Source organism: Oryctolagus cuniculus, chromosome 11 (genome assembly GCF_051225735.1).
Source record: "Oryctolagus cuniculus isolate XC-2025 breed Fujian yellow rabbit chromosome 11, ASM5122573v1, whole genome shotgun sequence".
Classification (NCBI taxonomy): domain Eukaryota; kingdom Metazoa; phylum Chordata; class Mammalia; order Lagomorpha; family Leporidae; genus Oryctolagus; species Oryctolagus cuniculus.
Window position 1 is genome coordinate 48,462,046 of NC_142877.1, and position 18,243 is coordinate 48,480,288.

At 43.8% G+C, this 18,243-nt stretch overlaps 1 long non-coding RNA gene across 1 annotated transcript in view; it reads left to right on the top strand.

Moving 5' to 3' along the window:
* Positions 1 to 10,273, top strand: part of LOC127487786 (uncharacterized) — a 79,829-nt gene extending 69,556 nt beyond the window's left edge. Inside the window, exons 4-5 of the long non-coding RNA XR_016216060.1 lie at positions 2,045 to 2,247; positions 9,943 to 10,273. This is a non-coding gene — a long non-coding RNA (uncharacterized LOC127487786). The remainder of the gene's footprint in view (positions 1 to 2,044; positions 2,248 to 9,942) is intronic.
* Positions 10,274 to 18,243: the final 7,970 nt, after the last annotated feature.

Here is an 18,243-nt window from a genome sequence, read left to right on the forward strand (position 1 = left end):
ATATTTAATGCCATCCTTCAATTAAAATGTTTATTTAAAACACAAAGGATTGCTTTTAGAAAAGTGGCAGACTGACAGCTGACTTCTGAACACCAACAATTAAAGTGAGAATTCATTCGAATCAAGTCTTCAGTGAAACTGCCTACCTGGAACTCTACCCAGAGAAACTCTCTCTCACAGATGAGATGACACAGGATATTTTCAGATAGGTACATGACATTCCTCTGAGTGAGGATGAACAAACATTTCCCAATCCAATAACATAGACGCTGGAAACAGCAAGATAGACCTGAAAGATAAAGAGTGATCAGAAATGTCTCCACACTATTTGGTCAGCTCACTTACCCTTCCTGACTCTGGCACCATCGCTGCCACCACCCTCCCCCCACCACCAGGCAGTTCTTTCTCTTTCCTGTGTACTGCTTCATAAACTTAGAAAAGAAAAAAATTCTAGTTAAAAATTCCATTCTTTTTTTACTCATATTGTTTCTCAAAAAAAAGCCATTTGCTTAATAATAGAATCAAACGTTTTCTCACCCATTTGAACCTACTGTACCCTTGCAATGACTGCGCTTCTTTCTGCTGTCCTTTATAGCAAATTCAAGAAGTGTCTGCACTTGATATCTCCATTCTCACTTCTCTCCCATTCTTTTCCTTTCTAAAGATTTATTTCTTTATTTGAAAGGCAGAGTTACAGAGAGGCAGAGGCAGAGAGAGGTCTGACTACTGGTTCGCTCCCCAAGTGGTTACAGCACCTGGAGCTGGGCCAATCCAAAGCCAGGAGCCAGGAGCTTCTTCCTGGTCTCCCACATGGGTGCAAGGGCCTAAGCACTTGGGCCATCTTCTGTTGCTTTCCCAGGCTATAGCAGAGAGCTGGATCAGAAGTGTACTGCTGGGTCTCAAATTGGAACCCATATGGGATGTTGGCATTGCAGGTGGCTGCTGAACCCGCTAAGCCACAGCACTGCCCCACCCCCCATTCTCTTTAATTCAACTGAAAGTTTTGTTAATTATCTGTAATAATAATAGCAGTAGCAGAAAACACTATGTCATACCTGCTCTGTATCTGGACTGTCCTAAGCTCCTTACACTAATTTATGAATCCTCATTGTAATTTGAGATAGGTACTGTTGTGATTGCTTTGACTGAGGACTCTGAAGTGCAGGCTAAGTAACTTGTCCAAGGCCGTTGCAGCTAATTAGAGATGGAGCCGTGATCTTAGAGTATATTGCCTTAGATTATGTGCTCATAGATGCTATTGCCTCTCTGCTATGCTAAATCTCACGGTCAGTTCTCTGTACTTCTCCCAAGGCTTTTGCTTTACATTGTTTTTCTCATGTGCTGTTCTTTCTCAACTCCTTTACTGGTCCTTATTATCAGACTGATTTTCGGGGTTTTCCAGGATTTATACCTTAGTCTCTGATCTCTCCTCCAGTTTCAGTATCCCTAAACGGTTATTTGAAATACTGTCTTTAGCCATTTCCAACCCTGCACCCTTGAATTGCAGACTCATGTCCCCCTTTTACTATGAATGTCTGACAAGTAGCTCTAGTCCAACAGAAACCACACTATCCTCTGATCTTGGTTAATAGCATCATCATTCCGCAAGACCAAAACTCTTGAGACTGCTCAGTCCCTCGTTCTGCTTGATGTTCTTCATAGTGTCTGTCATTGCCCACTTCATTGCCTACTTACTTTTATCTGTCTCTGCCACTAGAAATTACACTCTGTGAAGACAGAGGCTTTATCTGCTTTCTCCATTGCATTTTCCTGCCTTACAACAGACATTCAGTAAACATTTGTTGAACAGAGTGGGAGGATGAGCACTCAAACACTGCATTCAGGAGTCCCTTTTATATAGTCCACTCTTGTTTGCTTCCCCACCAACCCCACACCATTTTCCCTGATTTATTTTAATAACCTAGCCTTAATTCCTCATTTTTGTTTCCATGAGTGGCATCTTGGTATTTGGGTAGGTTTATAGGTAGTAATATTATGTCCATATTTTACAAGTAATCTGTTTGCTGTGCACCATTTTGCTCAGGCGTTTTGTGTGGAACTTCTTTCGCCTGGAGAACAAACATCTGAATAACTGTGGTGAATTCCGTGCTGTGTGGGACATCTCTGTGGCCCCTCTGAATGCAGATGATCAGACTCTCCTAGAGCAGATGATGGACCAGGAAGAATCAGTCATGGAAGTACAACCAGAGCATATCCCTGTGCCGGCCTCGCCTCGCTTCTCAGTTTGTATGGCTTCTACTTCTTTTTTTTTTTTAAAGAATTTTTTTTTAATTTATTTGACAGAGTTAGACAGTGAGAGAGAGACAGACAGAGAGAAAGGTCTTCTTTCCGATGGTTCACCCCCCAAATGGCTGCTACGGCTGGCGCTGCGCCAATCCGATGCCAGGAGCCAGGTGCTTCTTCCTGGTCTCCTATGCAAGTGCAGGGCCCAAGCACTTGGGCCATCCTCCACTGCCTTCCCGGGCCACAGCAGAGAGCTGTACTGGAAGAGGAGCAACCGGGACTAGAACCAGGGATGGGATGCCGGTGCCACAGGCAGAGGATTAACCTAGTGAGCCCCGGTGCCAGCCCCGGCTTCTACTTTTTTAGGGCCGTATGTTCTTTGGGCTTTAGCCTCGTATAACATTTATCCTAGGAAGCTTATCAAGTTAGACCAAATGAAATTGTTGATATTCAACTATTTTTCAGCTATAGAAAATAATAATAAACTAATTTCATATGGATCCAACCTAGAGAAAATCTTTATTTTTTTAAATCTTAATATTTAGTGAGTAAGGATAATGGAAGGGGCAAATAATGACTCCAGTTACATGAGGAACCTAAAATAGTGAAACTCCTAGAATCAGGGAGCAGATTGGTGGGGAGGGGAAAGTGAGGATGAGATGACAAGCAAGCATTAAGTTCCAACTAGGAGTGACAGGTTGTGGAGATGTGCTTCCCAGCATTGTGTCTACACTGGACAGTATCATACTGTTCACTTAAAATTTTGTTCTGAGAGTAGACAGCAATTTAAATGTTCCTGCTTGGTGCAGGCACTGTGGCACAGTGAGTCAAGCCGCCATCTGCAATGCTGGCATCCCACATTTGCCCTGGCTCGATTCCCAGCTGCTCTGCTTCTGCTCCAGCTCCCCATTAATGCACCTAGGAAAGCAGTCAAAAGACGGCCCAATATCTTGGGACCCTGCACCCATGGGGAAGACCCAGACAAAGCTCCCGACTCCTGGCTTCATTCAGCCTGGCCCAGTTCTGGATGTTGCAGACTTTTGGAACCAGTGGATGGTTCAAAAAACAAATAAATGTTCTTGCTTCAATAAAAATTTTTAGAGCATCCTTATGGTAATATGGGGTAGAGCTGGGTAGAGCTAAAGGAATTTGTGCTTTTCAGTGCTCCAGACCAATCATTTAACCAGCGTTAACCACGCTCTACTTACCAAATGTGAAAAAGTAAAAGCATCCCATTAGATTTGGAGCAGTTTAAGTTAAGCAATACAAGAAGCTTGGGAGCAGAAAGGAGGCTGTTGATTGGTATGGCTCATAATATTTCTTGTGTGAATTGTCCAAACTCTGATACTAAGTTGCCCTCAGAAGCTACCTTCCAGAATATATTTGCTTAATTATAGTGGGAGAAGAAGTAAGAGACAAAATCAGAGTTTCCCCTGAAGTGAGGAGAATCATAATACTAATTTTCCACTGAAGTGTGTTTCCTTGTCATAAACCTTTGGTTTACTTTATTATTGAATCAAAGCCACGTTCAGTTTCTGTCTGGTGCAATCAACCTAAGGAGAACAATGAAAGATAATGTGTGTTTGCCTTGGATTCTGTGTGTCTGCTAATGACACGGTCCCCCTGATATACCTTCAAACCTGTTACTTGATGAGACGTCCACTGTGTTACTGTGGTTCTTCCTCTGTACCGCCACGAGTCTGTGGGAAGGATGTGGACTTCAGGGAGGAGCAGTGCTTCCTAATCGTTGTCTCTGAGGACCCTGCCTTCACATCCTGGAGCCACACCAGCATGGTGGGAGCAGGGAGAATGATTGTGGGAAATCCCGAAGCCATTGTTTATGATAATTGTTATTCTTTTGAACTGTAAAGTAAAACTGTGAGAAACTCACGTTTTGGTTGAAAAAGAACAGAACTCTTAAACTTTATCACATTCTGAAGATTAATTTTTTGCCATTTTCAGGATTAGCACAGACCCTTGTATCAATGAAGAATACTGAGGAGGGGAATGGGGTGAGAAATGGTTTTCTTTTCAGACTCCCTCCCTACCCCTCACCCTGCTCCCCCAAACCGTGTTGGTCAAACGATGCTGTTTTATGAAACCCTGAGCTGTGGCTCTCAGGAGTAACTGGATTGTGACTAGTCCTCTGTGGATGCTTCTTTCTTTCCCTTTCTCCTTCCTTGCTTTCTTACTCTCCACTCTGGTAAATGGAAAAGGTGACGTCAGAGAATTGATGCTTGCTTGGATTCCTGTTGTATCTGTGACTATGCTATTAGCTGTCTCCCTTTCCCTCCTTGTATGGGTAGAATTCTTGTGACATATGGACTTCCCTTCTTGATAAGTAGTTAAATGCACAAGGTGGTACGGTTTTATAGTTTCTAGATGGTTGTACAAAGCAAAAAGTTAATGTGGTTATGTGTTTTTAAAAGCAAATAAGTGATTGGTTACAAAACTGTCCTTTTTTCATTATTACAAGCTCTCTGTTTTCCAACAGTCTTCTGCCTCCTTTGTCACTGGTGAATGGTCTGTGCGACTCTGCTTCCCTTTCTGGGTTTCTTGGCTCTCTGAACATGGCTCCCCTTGGTACTAACTTGTATGTGGGTTTAGAACAACAGACTACAGTGGTGAATTTTAAAAAAAAAAAACTATTTTACTAAGTTAAAAATAACTGCAAGAACTGAAAGTGACCTTGTTCTTTAGGTAATACATGGGGTATGACATGAAAGCAATGGGACTGATACAGTAAGCCTTTTTATTTTTTAATCCACACAGAGAATCTCAAATAGAGGAAATTGTAGTTACAGTACCATGTAAGAGAGCTGGGCACTTGTTATCACTATGGAACTCTGTGGTACTTTCTGCAGAATTCCTGCAGCAAGTATTATTAAGTATTAGTAAGTATTAAGTTTTCTGTATATTAAGGAAAAATATGAGAGTGATGCTAAGATTGAATATGCCCAGAATACAAAGAAAAAAAAATAATTTGTTGTCTAACGCATTAGGGCCCTTTCATCTTCAGTACCACATCTCTGGTATTCACTCTCTTTCTTTGTAACCTCAGTCTGAACATGCTAATTAAGATGTACCCAAGTTGGGCTGTGAATACATGTATGAGTCACCAGATAACTCAACACCCCTGTCTACAGTTTGACAACTTAATGTGCATGCCTACAGTACTCATGTCTTGTATTTTCCAAATAGATAGCATCTCAGTTATACAGGGATTCATGAATCAGTTCAATTTGTTTATCAAGAGACAAGGACCCTGAGCAGTTGGGATTCTAGGAGACCACTCTCTCCTTTCTTTTCCATCTTAGGCATATCCAGCATTCTAGGGCTTTTACTGACCTGTATCTTTATATGGGTAATTTTTATTAAATCTTTTTTAAAAGATTTTATTTATTTATTTGAGAGGTAAGTCATAGAGAGTGAGAGGGAGAGACAGAGAGAAAGGTCTTCCTTCCATTGGTTCACTCCCAAGATGGCCACAATGGCCAGAGTTCTGCCGATCTGAAGCCAGGAGCGAGGTGCCTCCTCCCCATCTCCCATGCAGGTGCAGGGGCCCAAGCATTCAGGCCATCCTCCACTACTTTACCAGACCATAACAGAGAGCTGGATTGGAAGAAGGGCATCCAGGACTAGAACTGGCACCCACATGGGATGCCAGTGTCACAGGAGGAGGATTAACCTACTGTGCCATGAAGTTGGCCTCCTCTATTAAATCTTTTTTAAGGTTATGAGATTAATGACCAATTTTATACTTCCTAATTCACTTCTTTTTCTTATTTTCCACATTTTCCTTTAGGGGGATTGTGGAGTTCTTATATTTTCCCCCCTTTAGTAAAAATTCTTTTAAATCTTTTTTTTTGACAGGCAGAGTTAGACTCATCATAATTATACTACATAATCTGTTCCCAAGCAGAACAGCAACAACAAAAAGTTATTCACTTCATTTCATAAAACCGGCATAAGTCTAGTGCCAAACTTGACAAAACTAATACACAGTAAATAAAACTGCGACCCTGTCTCATGTATGAAAGTAGACACACATCCAAAAGAAACTCCAGCAATTCAGTCTCTTAGTGCAGCTGACGGGTGTGTAAGATGCAGGGCAAAGTCTGCTTTTCTGAGGCCACACTGCTGAGTGTGCCCGAGCTCACCTGATCTCCAAAGCTAAGCAGGTCGGGCCCAGGAGTTCTCATGTGTGGAAAAGGTTAATTTAGTGTGTGTTTACTGAGCTCCTATCAGGCTTGGCATTACCTTAATAGTTTTAATTTCAGTATCAGTTTTACGACAAGAAAGGAAATGTGACAATTTTTTTTCTTATCTGCTTATCAGAAGCCACTGCCCTGTGTCAGATTATTCTATTGGGTCCAGCATTTTGGCATAGCAGGTAAGCCACCAGCCGCAACACTAGCATCCCATATAGTTGCCAGTTCAAGTCCTGGCTGCTCCAGCTCCCTGCTAATGCACCTGGGAAACCATGAAGTTGACTTAAGTTCTTGGGCCCCTACACCCATGTAGGAGGACTGGAAGAATCCCCTGGCTTTGGCTTGGCACAGTCATGGCTGTTTCCATTATTGGAGAGTAAACCAGTGAATGGAACATCCAATCATTCATTCGTTCCCTCTCTCTCTCTCTCTCTCTCTGTAATTCTGACTTTAAAAGAAAGAAGTCTTTTTAAAAAAAGACTCATGAATATATTAGTCTGTTTAAAATTTTTTCTGATACCAAAACCTGTCCCTATAATCTGTCTTATAGTTTCTTAATGAAGTAAACTTGAAGTTTCATTTGATTGGTTATATTTTCTTTTAAAAAAAAATACATGTTTTGAAAGAGCATCACAGAAAATCTGCCATCTGCTGATTCACTCCCCAAATGGCTGCAGCTCCATCCAGGTCTCCCACATGGGTAGCAGGAGCCCAAGCACTTGAGCATCTTCCACTGTTTCCCAGATTTATTAGCAGGGAGTTGGGACAGAGGTGGAGCAATTGAGCTCTGTCCACAGAGGCTTAACCTGCTGGGCCAAAATGCTGGTCCTATCTTTCTGATCCTTCTGTGGAAACAGTTCTAATGACAGCTACAGTAACAGGTGCATTTTCTTCTCGTGGGTGTTCTGTGTTATCCCAAGAGAAGGGACAGACTTCCCCAAGGGGAGAGTGACCACAGCACTGAGGGACATCCGGCCCATTGCTAGAGGAGAAAAGTGAGGGTCAGGTGAGTAGCCCTGGATGCGACAACAATGACTAAGCTGGGATTAGGACCCAGATCTGACTAATTCTGCAGCCTGTGTTCTCTCTTCTGCCAAAACTAGGTTTGTAAATTACTGTGTCTTTCTCAAGTTATAGCTGATCAGGTTGGAATACAACTACCCTCTAGGCCCACTCCTGCAATGACCTAAAAAACCACCCACCAGAGCCATCTCAGATGCCATGATTATATCAGATCTCAACCCTCAGTCCTTCAACCATCACTATGAAGGCCTCTGAATTTGGACACCTGCATGGATTTGGGGGAGACAGATCCTCCTCAACCCATAACACAAGCTCTGAATGATTATTCTCCAGTTGTCTCTTACACAACTTGGAATAGGTCTCTGTACCTGATGCTAAGAAATGATAGCAAAGAAGCATGGGCAGTGACTTCGTTACAGAACTCGCAGTTTGGTGAAGATTTAAGTTCACGTATGCAGAGCACATGGTATCTTTGGAGAAGTGTGCTCTGATGCATGTTTCTCAGAGCTGTCTGGCCTCAACTGCCACTTTCAATTGAGTGAGGTGTGGACTCCTGGGAAGCGTGTGGAAGGGCCTTGGAGAAGCTCTTTACAGAGCCCATAGGTGGCAGAGCCTTCACTTTACCAAGGAAGCATGGGATGCAGCACATCTTGCGAGAAGCATGCTGATTCATGCTCCTTCTGAGTCCCTGTAAGCAGTGATGAGAAATGATTGCAAAGCGCTATGGAAACATATTCCCCTGCAGAATCTACAGTTTCATGAGTTCTGTTAACTAGGAAGACAGAGTAGAAGGCATCTTTAAAGAAGCATTCTTGGGGCTGCTGCTGCGGTGCAGTGGATAAAGCTACTGCCTGCAGTGCCAGCATCCCATATAGGTGCTGGTTCAAGTCCCAGCTGCTTCATTTCCAATCTAGCTCTCTGCTATGGCCTGGGAAAGCAGTAAGAAGATGGCCCAAGTCTTTGGGCCCCTGTACCCATGTGGGAGACCTGGAAGAAGTTCCTGGCTCCTGGCTTCGGATCTGCACAGTTCCCACTGTTGTGGCCATTTGGGGAGTTAACCAACAGATGGAAGACCTTTCTCTCTCTGCCTTTCCTTCTCTCTCTGTGTAACTGTGAATTTCAAATAAATAAATCTTTAAAACAAACAAACAAAAAGCATTATCTTCTGATTCATGTTTCAAAGGATCCATGTATACTGCCTAGAATGAACCTGTACAATCCTAACTGATCCTCCCCCAAACCTGTAAGCTTTACCCTTACCCCTACCTCTAACCCCAACTCTATCCCTAACTCTAACCACCTAACCACAATTTTTCACTCTTAGCTCCTAATCTACAACCCAAACCCCCAGCTCCTACTCTGTAAACCCTAATTCCTAAGCCCTACATTTATTACTCTAACTTCTAACCCTTATGTTCCCAACATCCTAAAATTAGCCCCATCCCAAACTGACCCCCAATCCACTACCAAGTCAAGGACATAGTATCACAATGAAAAAATGACAGGCCAGCACCGCAGCTCAATAGGCTAATCCTCCGCCTGCGGCGCTGGCACCCCGGGTTCTAGTCCCGGTTGGGGTGCTGGATTCTGTCCCAGGTGCTCCTCTTCCAGTCCAGCTCTCTGCTGTGGCCCAGGAGTGCAGTGGAGGATGGCCCAAATCCTTGGGCCCCTGCACCCGCATGGGAGACCAGGAAGAAGCACCTGGCTCTTGGCTTCAGATCAGCGTGGTGTGCTGGCCGCAGTGCGCCAGCCACATCGGCCATTGGTGGGGGGGTGTGAAGCAATGGAAAAGGGAAGACCTTTCTCTCTCTCTCTCACTGTCCACTCTGCCTGTCAAAAAAAATGACAGATACATACTTCTTGTAGAGATGTAATAATCCACACCATAATAGTAACATGAAACCAGTAGCCCCTGGATTATTATGTCGGAATCATGTAGATGTCCTGGTTGGGGATTAAGTGATGCTTACCTGGGAGACCGTCCTGGTTTGGAGTAAAATACAATGGAGTGTTCCCTGTAGAGGTGTGAATACGGTAAAGCAGTAACTGTTGGGCAATCTGAGGGAAGGGTTGGGGTACTTTGTGTTACCACTGTAAGATTCCTGTAAACTTGAAATTATTTGGAAGTAAATTACATTTTAAAACAACCATGTCAATACCATTTCAGAAGAGCAGACATTACACTTACTTCAAACCCCAGTGCAGCCAAGATCACGAGAACACTTGGCCTTAGGAGGGTCTGAAGGCCATTGGCGGCCACTGTGTGGATACACTTTTTATTTTTGTGAAATATTTACTTGAGAGGCAGAAGGACAGGGAGAAAGAGCTCCCACATCTACTGGTTAACCCCCCAAATGATGGCAGTGGCAGGGGAGGGGGGAGAAGATGGGAGCCAGGAACTCCACCCAGGCCTGCCACAAGGGAGCAGTGACCCAACTCTGAGCCATTGCCTGCTGCTTTGCAGGGTGCACACAGGAAGGTGGACTCAACTGGGGCCAGGCATCAAACCCAGGCACTGCAATACATGATGCAGCTAAACCAACAGGAGCCTAGAAAATCTGAAATGCAGAATTATAAACATTCTAGAAGAATAAAAAATGTGACCTTGGACTTGATGATAACCTGTAACGCACAACAGAAGACAATTCACTGAAGAAAAAATATGCATGTGGACTTTATAAAATTACATATTCTGCTCTGTGAAAAATCCTCTTCAGAGAACAGAAAAAGCCATAGACTGTGCAAAAAAAAAATTACAAAACATACCGGGTGGTCAAGAATTTTGGTTCAAAATACACAAAGACTTATCAAGGATCTACAATAAGAAAACTAGCAATTCAGTTAAAAATGGGTAAATACCGGAATGGCTACCTGACCACGGAAAGTACACAGAGAGCAAATTTTCATACAAATACCTGCTCACCACCAGGTGTCATTTGGGAATTGTAAATGAAGGCAATACGAGATAGCACTGCAGGGTCATTAGAACTGCTCAACCCTAAATAATGACAAGGCCGACTGCTGAGGATCAGGGGAAGCAGGAAGCATTGTGGCTGGTGGCGTGCATGGCGCGAGAGCCACTTGGCAGAAGAGTTTGGCGGCTGGTTCCGAAGCTAAACAAGTTCCACCTCGTGCTCTCACAATCACACCCCTAAACTGTACTTAGACAACTGATTTGAAAAACGACATCCAAACAAGCATGCAGTTATGTGCAGCAGTTCTATTCATAATGGCCAAAACTTTCCCAGGATGTCCTTCAATGGCCGAATGCATAACCAAGTGAAAGTACATCCATGCAATGGAATATATATTTAAGCAATGGAATATACATCCTAGCAATGGAATATATATTCTGCAACAGAAATGAGCACACTTTCAAAAGTGTAAAGACCTGGCTGAATCACCCATTGATTCAGATGCCTGTCTGAAGAGATTCCACACTGTCTGGACCCTCTAATGACATTCCAGAAAAGGCAATTCTACAGAGCTGATCAGTGGTTCCACGTGTGTGTGTGTGTGTGTGTGTGAAGTGTTTTGTACTTTAACGGTGGATATGCGACGTTGTGTGTTTGATCTTAAAGTTCAAAGAGTAAATCACAATCTCTTCAAATTAAATTATTTAGAGTGTGGGCAAAAGTCACTTTGGAATGAGTGTAATCTATGGACAAAATAGCAAAATGGGGCTGGTGCTGTGGTATTAAAATAGGCTAAACCTCCACCTGCGGCACCAGCATCCCATATGGGCACTGGTTCACATCCCAGCTGTTTCACTTCTGATCCAGCTCTCTGCTTATGGCCTGGAAAAGAAGTAGAAGATGGGCCAAGTGCTTGGGCCCCTGCACCTGTGTGGGAGACCTGGAAGAAACATCAGGCTCCTGGCTTCAGATCGGCCCAACTCTGGCCATTGCAGCCATTTGGAGAATGAACCAGCCGATGGAAGACCTCTCTCTCTCTCTCTCTCTCTAACTCTGTCTTTCAAATAAATAAATAAATCTTAAAAAAAAATAGCAAAATGTACCGCTGGTACATAAACAATTGACACTATTTTATGAATCCTCCCCTGTATTTCAATTATGTAATGCCAAGTGGACTGGGTGGGGCCACACTGTGGTCCTTGAACCCATCAAAGTGTCCGTGAGGCTGGGACAACAGATTAGCTAGACACGTGGATACTCTGTCCACTCTGAGGCAGGAATGGAAGCCCAGGGTCAAGCTTCTTGAACTGTGTGGACCGGACAGGCGATACACAGTTCCGAAAAGGAAGCTGTGGTTCTGGATTCAGGCACGAGGGCGCGGATGCCGGGACAAAGGAACCAGGAGATTCCACGTCACTGACAGCCCACTCCACAGCTGCAGAATCTGAGGTCCAAGGAAGGGACAGGCTCACTTAGGGCCAGCAGTGGCTTCAGCGACAGTCGGAGGACAGAGTCTGTCCCTGGGCTGGTGGTTGGGAAGTGGGCCATCGGGGACGCTTACCTGCCTGGGATCAGACTGCAGCAGACGCACTCCCAGAAATCACCCTGCCTGCTCCGTTCACCCCCGTGCTTTGCCACTGATGTCGCCTTCCCTGTTTCAGCTGGACTCCGCCTGCCCGCCCAAGACCAGAGCCATGGCCCTGCTCATGCCTGGCCTGACTCTAGCACACCCGTGTGCAAGCAGCGCTCCATTCCCGGCCGAGGCGCGCTCCCGCCCTTGGACTCACTCTTGCACAACTCAGCCCCTGTCCCCATCGCTCGGGCCCTGGCTGATGGCGTTTGGCCCTCAGCGCCACTCACCTACCTGGAATGTCCTCCTTTAGGGCCCTGCCTAGGGGACCCCTGGCCTCCTGAATTTGAACCAAGAGGGCGACTTCCTGTTGGCACTCTCCACAGTGCCGGCTTCCGGAGCTAGGTTGGGTCTAAATTAATTTTCCAGACTCCTGCCTTTTACTTAGAGAATTCTAAATACAGGCCCAAACACGGCATGCAGGGTGATCAGCTTTATTTATAAAGAGAAAAATACACAGGCCCATTAGGACTTTATTTCAGGAAAGTGTGCCAGGGAAAGGGAATTATCATGCAAGGAAAAGAAGGCAGTTTCTGCTCTTCCTAGTTTTTTATGGCTTTAGAAAAACGGAAGCGTTTACATGGCTCCACCCCCACCTCCCGGTAAGAGGCGGTACTTCCTGTGATGCGGTCCCCTGATTGACAGGTAGTTGAACATGACAGCGCAGAGACAAGGAGATAATGGCTTCCAGCTCGTGGGCTTAAAGTTATTTAAGCTTTCCTGCATCACTGGGACCAGAGGCAGGCGTCCTGCACCGAAGGCGTGGAGGTGTTACTCTCGTGAGTGATTTTGAATTCTTTTATCATAAGTTACTGCCACATTGGGCGCCAGGGTTGTTCTTGGTGAAGAACCCCAAGACCTGAGAGAGAGCTCCCCATAACCCTGCAGTGATCACCCTGAAACGGCGAAACGGGGCCGGGTTAACAGCAGGGTGTAATTAAGGGGTGCACTAAGGATGCTGTAAACCTTACTAGTCGTAGACACCAGGGGAAGTGGACCTCATTATGGTTCACGAAATACTAGAATCTCTCAGCGCCATGTTTGCCCCATTCAGATACCAGCAGAATATTGTTTTTATTTTTAATTAATGTATTTATTTGAAAGAGAGCTACAGGCAGAGAGGGAGATACAGAGAGAAAGGTCTTCCATCTGCTGGGTCACTCCCAAAATAGTCGAAATGGCCAGACCTCCACTGAATGGAAGCCAGGAGCTTCTTTCAGGTCTCCCAGCGGGTGCAGGGGCCCAAGGACTTGGGCCATCTTCCACTGCTTTCCCAGGCCATAGCAGAGAGCTGGATCAGAAGTGGAGCAGCCAGGACTGGACTGGCGCCCTTATGGGATGCTGGCATTGCAGATTGCAGCTTTACCTCCTATACCAAAACACCAGCCCCCTATATTTCCTTTTAAGTGTGGTTATTTTACCTTTGTTGTTGTTGTTACTATAATTCTTTCTTGATTACATGTCCTTTTGAATACAGGACTAGTGCCTTTGTTATGTTATTTCTAAAAACTTACATTGTGTCAGCCTGGTGTCAGGCAAGTTTTTGGGAGGCCACAAAAAAGTGATAAAGGGGAAAAAAGTGATATGGGATTGTCTCTGCTTCCAGGGAGACAGCCCAGAACTTTCCCTGGATACCTTTGACCCTGTGATGCTACCATCCGACCACTAGCATACACCATACATCAATATAATTTTTATGTGACTATCTTTGTGAATTTTAGACTTATTGACTTTCAAATTAAATTTTATGTTCTCTGAAGTCAGTAATAGCATGCATGACCTCTTAACATCTTTACATTTCTCCATACAATTGCAGCTTATAAATATTTCTTTATTGAATTATTTTTTCTAATGATACTCAAGCCAAATAAACTTGAGCTATTTCTGTCCAGTAGACAGATATCTATAATATCAGGTACCAGAAAAATAATTTTTTAAAAATTTTTTTATTTATTTGAATAGCCAGGGGGAGGAGAGAGAGAGAGAAATTTTCCATCTGCTGGTTCATGCCCCAGATGGCCACACAATGGCCAGGGCTGTGCCACGCTGAAGTTAGGAGGCAGGAGCTTCATCCAGGTCTTCCACATGGGTTCAGGGGTCTAAGCACTTGAACCATTTTCTGCTACATTTCTCAGGTCATCAGCAAAGAGCTGGATCAGAAGTAGAGCAACTGGGCCTCGCACTGGTGCCCATTTGGGGTGTGAGCATTGCAGGCAGTGGCTTTACTGGCTGTGCCATAATGACAGCCCCTTCATGCCCCACTTTTTAAGTCAGTGTGGATTTTATTTTCTTCTTGTATGCTAAAGCGAGTATTTCCTCCCTCTAGAGGGTAGTTGTGTGATCTTTTAAAATTGACCTGGAGTATAAAGACATGGTAAAAACGTGATTTAAGTTAATAAGAATTCATTGATTTTATTGTTAGTAGCCTACTAACAAATGATTCCGAACAATGTACTGTGATTTGGAAGGCTTTGGGATTAGTTTTTGTTTTAATTGATCAATGCATGACAAGTTGAAGGAGTAAAAATATAAATCGTGGAGTTTAAAACCTTCAGACATACAAGTGGCTGTGTTTAGGATCATGGCTTTTCTTCCTTCAAAACCTAAGCAGCACATGTCTTAAATTACTTTCCCAGATTGAGAACTGCATATAAAAGGCAACTGTGAATTGATCTTGTTTGTCTAGGATTTATTGGGTTCTCTTGGGGTTTAACAGTCTAAATTTATAATCAAAACATTCAAAGTTTCCCAGAAGAATTATAAACCAAGCTTATAAATTTATAGCAGACAATGGTTATACAAGATCCCCAGGGCAGCAATGGAGGGGCTTCAAACATGCAATGGCCTAGAACCAAATCATAGTGTGTGTATTGGAGACACTTGCTCCCCTGTCCAACACAGCCATTTGTGTGTATAACTTCTCCTTAGTGAGTCCTGACACAGTGTGGTCAGCTGAGTTCTAGTGCCTGCTTTGGATGCAAAAATGACTTCATTTATTTTAATTGCATTTTGAAAAGCATCATAGAATTACAAACTCACAGTCAACAGAAGATGACAAGTTTATAACCAGAGTCTGTAGGCAAACAGGAATGGGTGCTTTAGCAAATGGGATACAACATTCCAGCTTGACTACATTTGGAGCAAAAATAATCACACTTGGTAAATCCAATTTCAGAATCACTAAATATTTATCATTTTTCTAAGGGTGAAGCTTTTCTTTTTTTTTTTCTTGCCACTGACAGATTTATTTTTATTTTCTTTTTTTTTAACTTTTATTTAATGAATATAAATTTCCAAAGTAAAATTTATGGGTTACAATGGCTTCCCCCCCCATACCGTCCCTCCCACCCACAGCCCTCCCCTTTCCCACTCCCTCTCCCCTTCCATTCACATCAAGATTCATTTTCGATTATCTTAATATACAGAAGATCAGCTTAGTATACATTAAGTAAAGATTTCAACAGTTTGCTCCCACACAGAAACATAAAGTGAGGAATAATAGATGATTTTTTTTAAATGATGATGAAATCAGATCAGACCTATTGTCATGTTTAATCCCAGTGAGAGTCAAGTTGGGAGTTGATAATTTTTTTTTTACAGAGGATCAGTTTAGTATGCATTAAGTAAGGATTTCAACAGTTTGCACCCCCATAGAAACACAAAGTGAAATATATTGTTTGAGTACTCGTTATAGCATTAAATCTCAATGCACAGCACATTAAGGACAGAGATCCTACATGAGGAGTAAGTGCACAGTGACTCCTGTTGTTGACTTTACCAATTGACACTCCTGTCTATGGCATCAGTAATCTCCCTATGCACCAGTCATGAGTTCCCAAGGCTATGGAAGCCCTCTGAGTTCTCCGATTCTTATCTTGTTTAGACAAGGTCATAGTCAAAGTGGAGGTTCTCTCCTCCCTTCAGAGAAAGGTACCTCCTTCTTTGAAGACCTGTTCTTTCCACTGAGATCTCACTCGCAGAGATCTTTTGCCAGAGTGTCTTGGCTTTCCATGCCTGAAATACTCTCATGGGCTTTTCAGCCAGATCTGAATGCCTTTAGGGCTGATTCTGAGGCCAGAGTGCTATTTAGGACATCTGCCAGTCTATGAGTCTGCTGGGTATCTCACTTCCCATGTTGGATCACTCTCCCCTTTATTTATTCTATCGGTTAGTGTTAGCAGGTACTAGACTTGTTTATGTGCTCCCTTTGACTCTTAGTCCTTTCATTATGATCAATTGTGAACTGAAATTGATCAGTTGGAATTGTGAGATGGCATTGGTACATGCCACCTTGATGGGATTAAATTGGAGTCCCCTGGTATGTTTCTAACTCTACCATTTGGGGCAAGTCAGCTTGAGCATGTCCCAAATTATATATCTCTTCCCTCTCTTATTCCTACTCTTATGTTTAACAGGGATCACATTTCAGTTAAATTTCAACACTTAAGAATAAATAATATTTGCAACCAGAGTTATATGAGGACTTTATTTTAGATGGAGGCTTTAAGTCTACTGCTGGTAATAACAGAGTCAGTTTAATAGGCCAGCTTGCTTTGTCAAATCAAGGACTGTTAATGATGTCTTCTGGATTTACTCTAATTGTCTTCTTTTTTTTTTTTTTTTTTTTTTTTTTTGACAGGCAGAGTGGACAGTGAGAGAGAGAGACAGAGAGAAAGGTCTTCCTTTTTGCCGGTGGTTCACCCTCCAATGGCCGCCGCGGCCGGCGCGCTGCGGCCGGTGCACCGCGCTGATCCGATGGCAGGAGCCAGGAGCCAGGTGCTTTTCCTGGTCTCCCATGGGGTGCAGGGCCCAAGCACCTGGGCCATCCTCCACTGCACTCCCTGGCCACAGCAGAGGGCTGGCCTGGAAGAGGGGCAACCGGGACAGAATCCGGCACCCCGACCGGGACTAGAACCCGGTGTGCCGGCGCCGCTAGGCGGAGGATTAGCCTAGTGAGCCGCGGCGCTGGCCTCTAATTGTCTTCTACACAGATATTTTGACTTATTCATTTGCAAATTTATAGCACCGGTGCTATGTATTCAAAAGGAATGTTTTAGTAGAGTTCAGAATTCATCTGTCACTGTGTTGCTCTCCACTCGTAAATTTAGTTCATGTAGATTGAGTTAATGTGCTTACATGGTGTGACTGTCATTCACACCATTTACTGTCTTGGAATGAGACTGATGGAGGCCAGCACTGCAGGCGATAACCAAGAGGAAATGAGCAAAGTTAGATGTATCAAATACACAGCCAGGGAGCAGCAGGACAGCTGGAAGCTGACTGCTTCGGCAACCTGGATTCTAATCTGGGGGACAGGTCTCTGCCATGCGTTGCCTTGGGCAAGTGGCTTCTCATCACTAGTTCCATGCTTATTGCTGGGGACTTTCACTAGGGGCCTCCTTGTTGCCTGGAGCCTGTGGCCTCTACTCCCCTCTCCCACTGAGAGATCAACAATGACAAACCTTGGTCATTTAGGTTGGGTCTCATCTTCTCAAACATCTTTGGGCAGAGATGTTGCATTTGCTTTGCCTAACATGGGGGTGGGGGTGTCCTGGGGTCCTGGCTGTAGGAATCCATCAGCTGGTGGAGCCTTGGGGAAGAGGAGGTTATCTGCTCCGTATAAACTGCTGTGTCATCCAGGGGACTGCTGGTGGCTTTGTCTGGAGGAATTTGATTTTTAAGGGGTTGAAATATTTGTGGCATTACTGGTTGAACGTGGATTTGCTGTATGCTGGAGAATGTAGAGTGAACTAGCTTTTTCAAAAGAGGAGGCCCGAGAGTTAGGGCAAGAAGGAGAGAGATTAGAGGACTCACTAGGGGTAGGGGAGAAAATGGAAGCTACATTCTCTACCCAGGGAGCTCAGAACCCAGGCCTAGGGCTTTTCATTCTCTTCTATCCTCAGTCAGCCTCATCCCACACAACATTTAACTCCCACAAACCTTATACAGCATTCTTATATTACCCAAGTTATTCATCCTACCCTTTTTTCTCCAGTCTAGAGTAATCCAGTCATCTTATTGTAGGACTAAAATTTCATATACAGTGCCTTTCATTATCCAAAAGTTATCTTTCCTTAACCTTCCATGCCCAGAATACATTGTCATGCTTATTGTTTCCTTCCTTTTCACTTTCCTGTCTACTGGCAACTTTAATTTACATTTTGAAATAATCATTTAAAAATACCTCAATTAAGTGAAAGCACTTTTAGTAAAATTACAT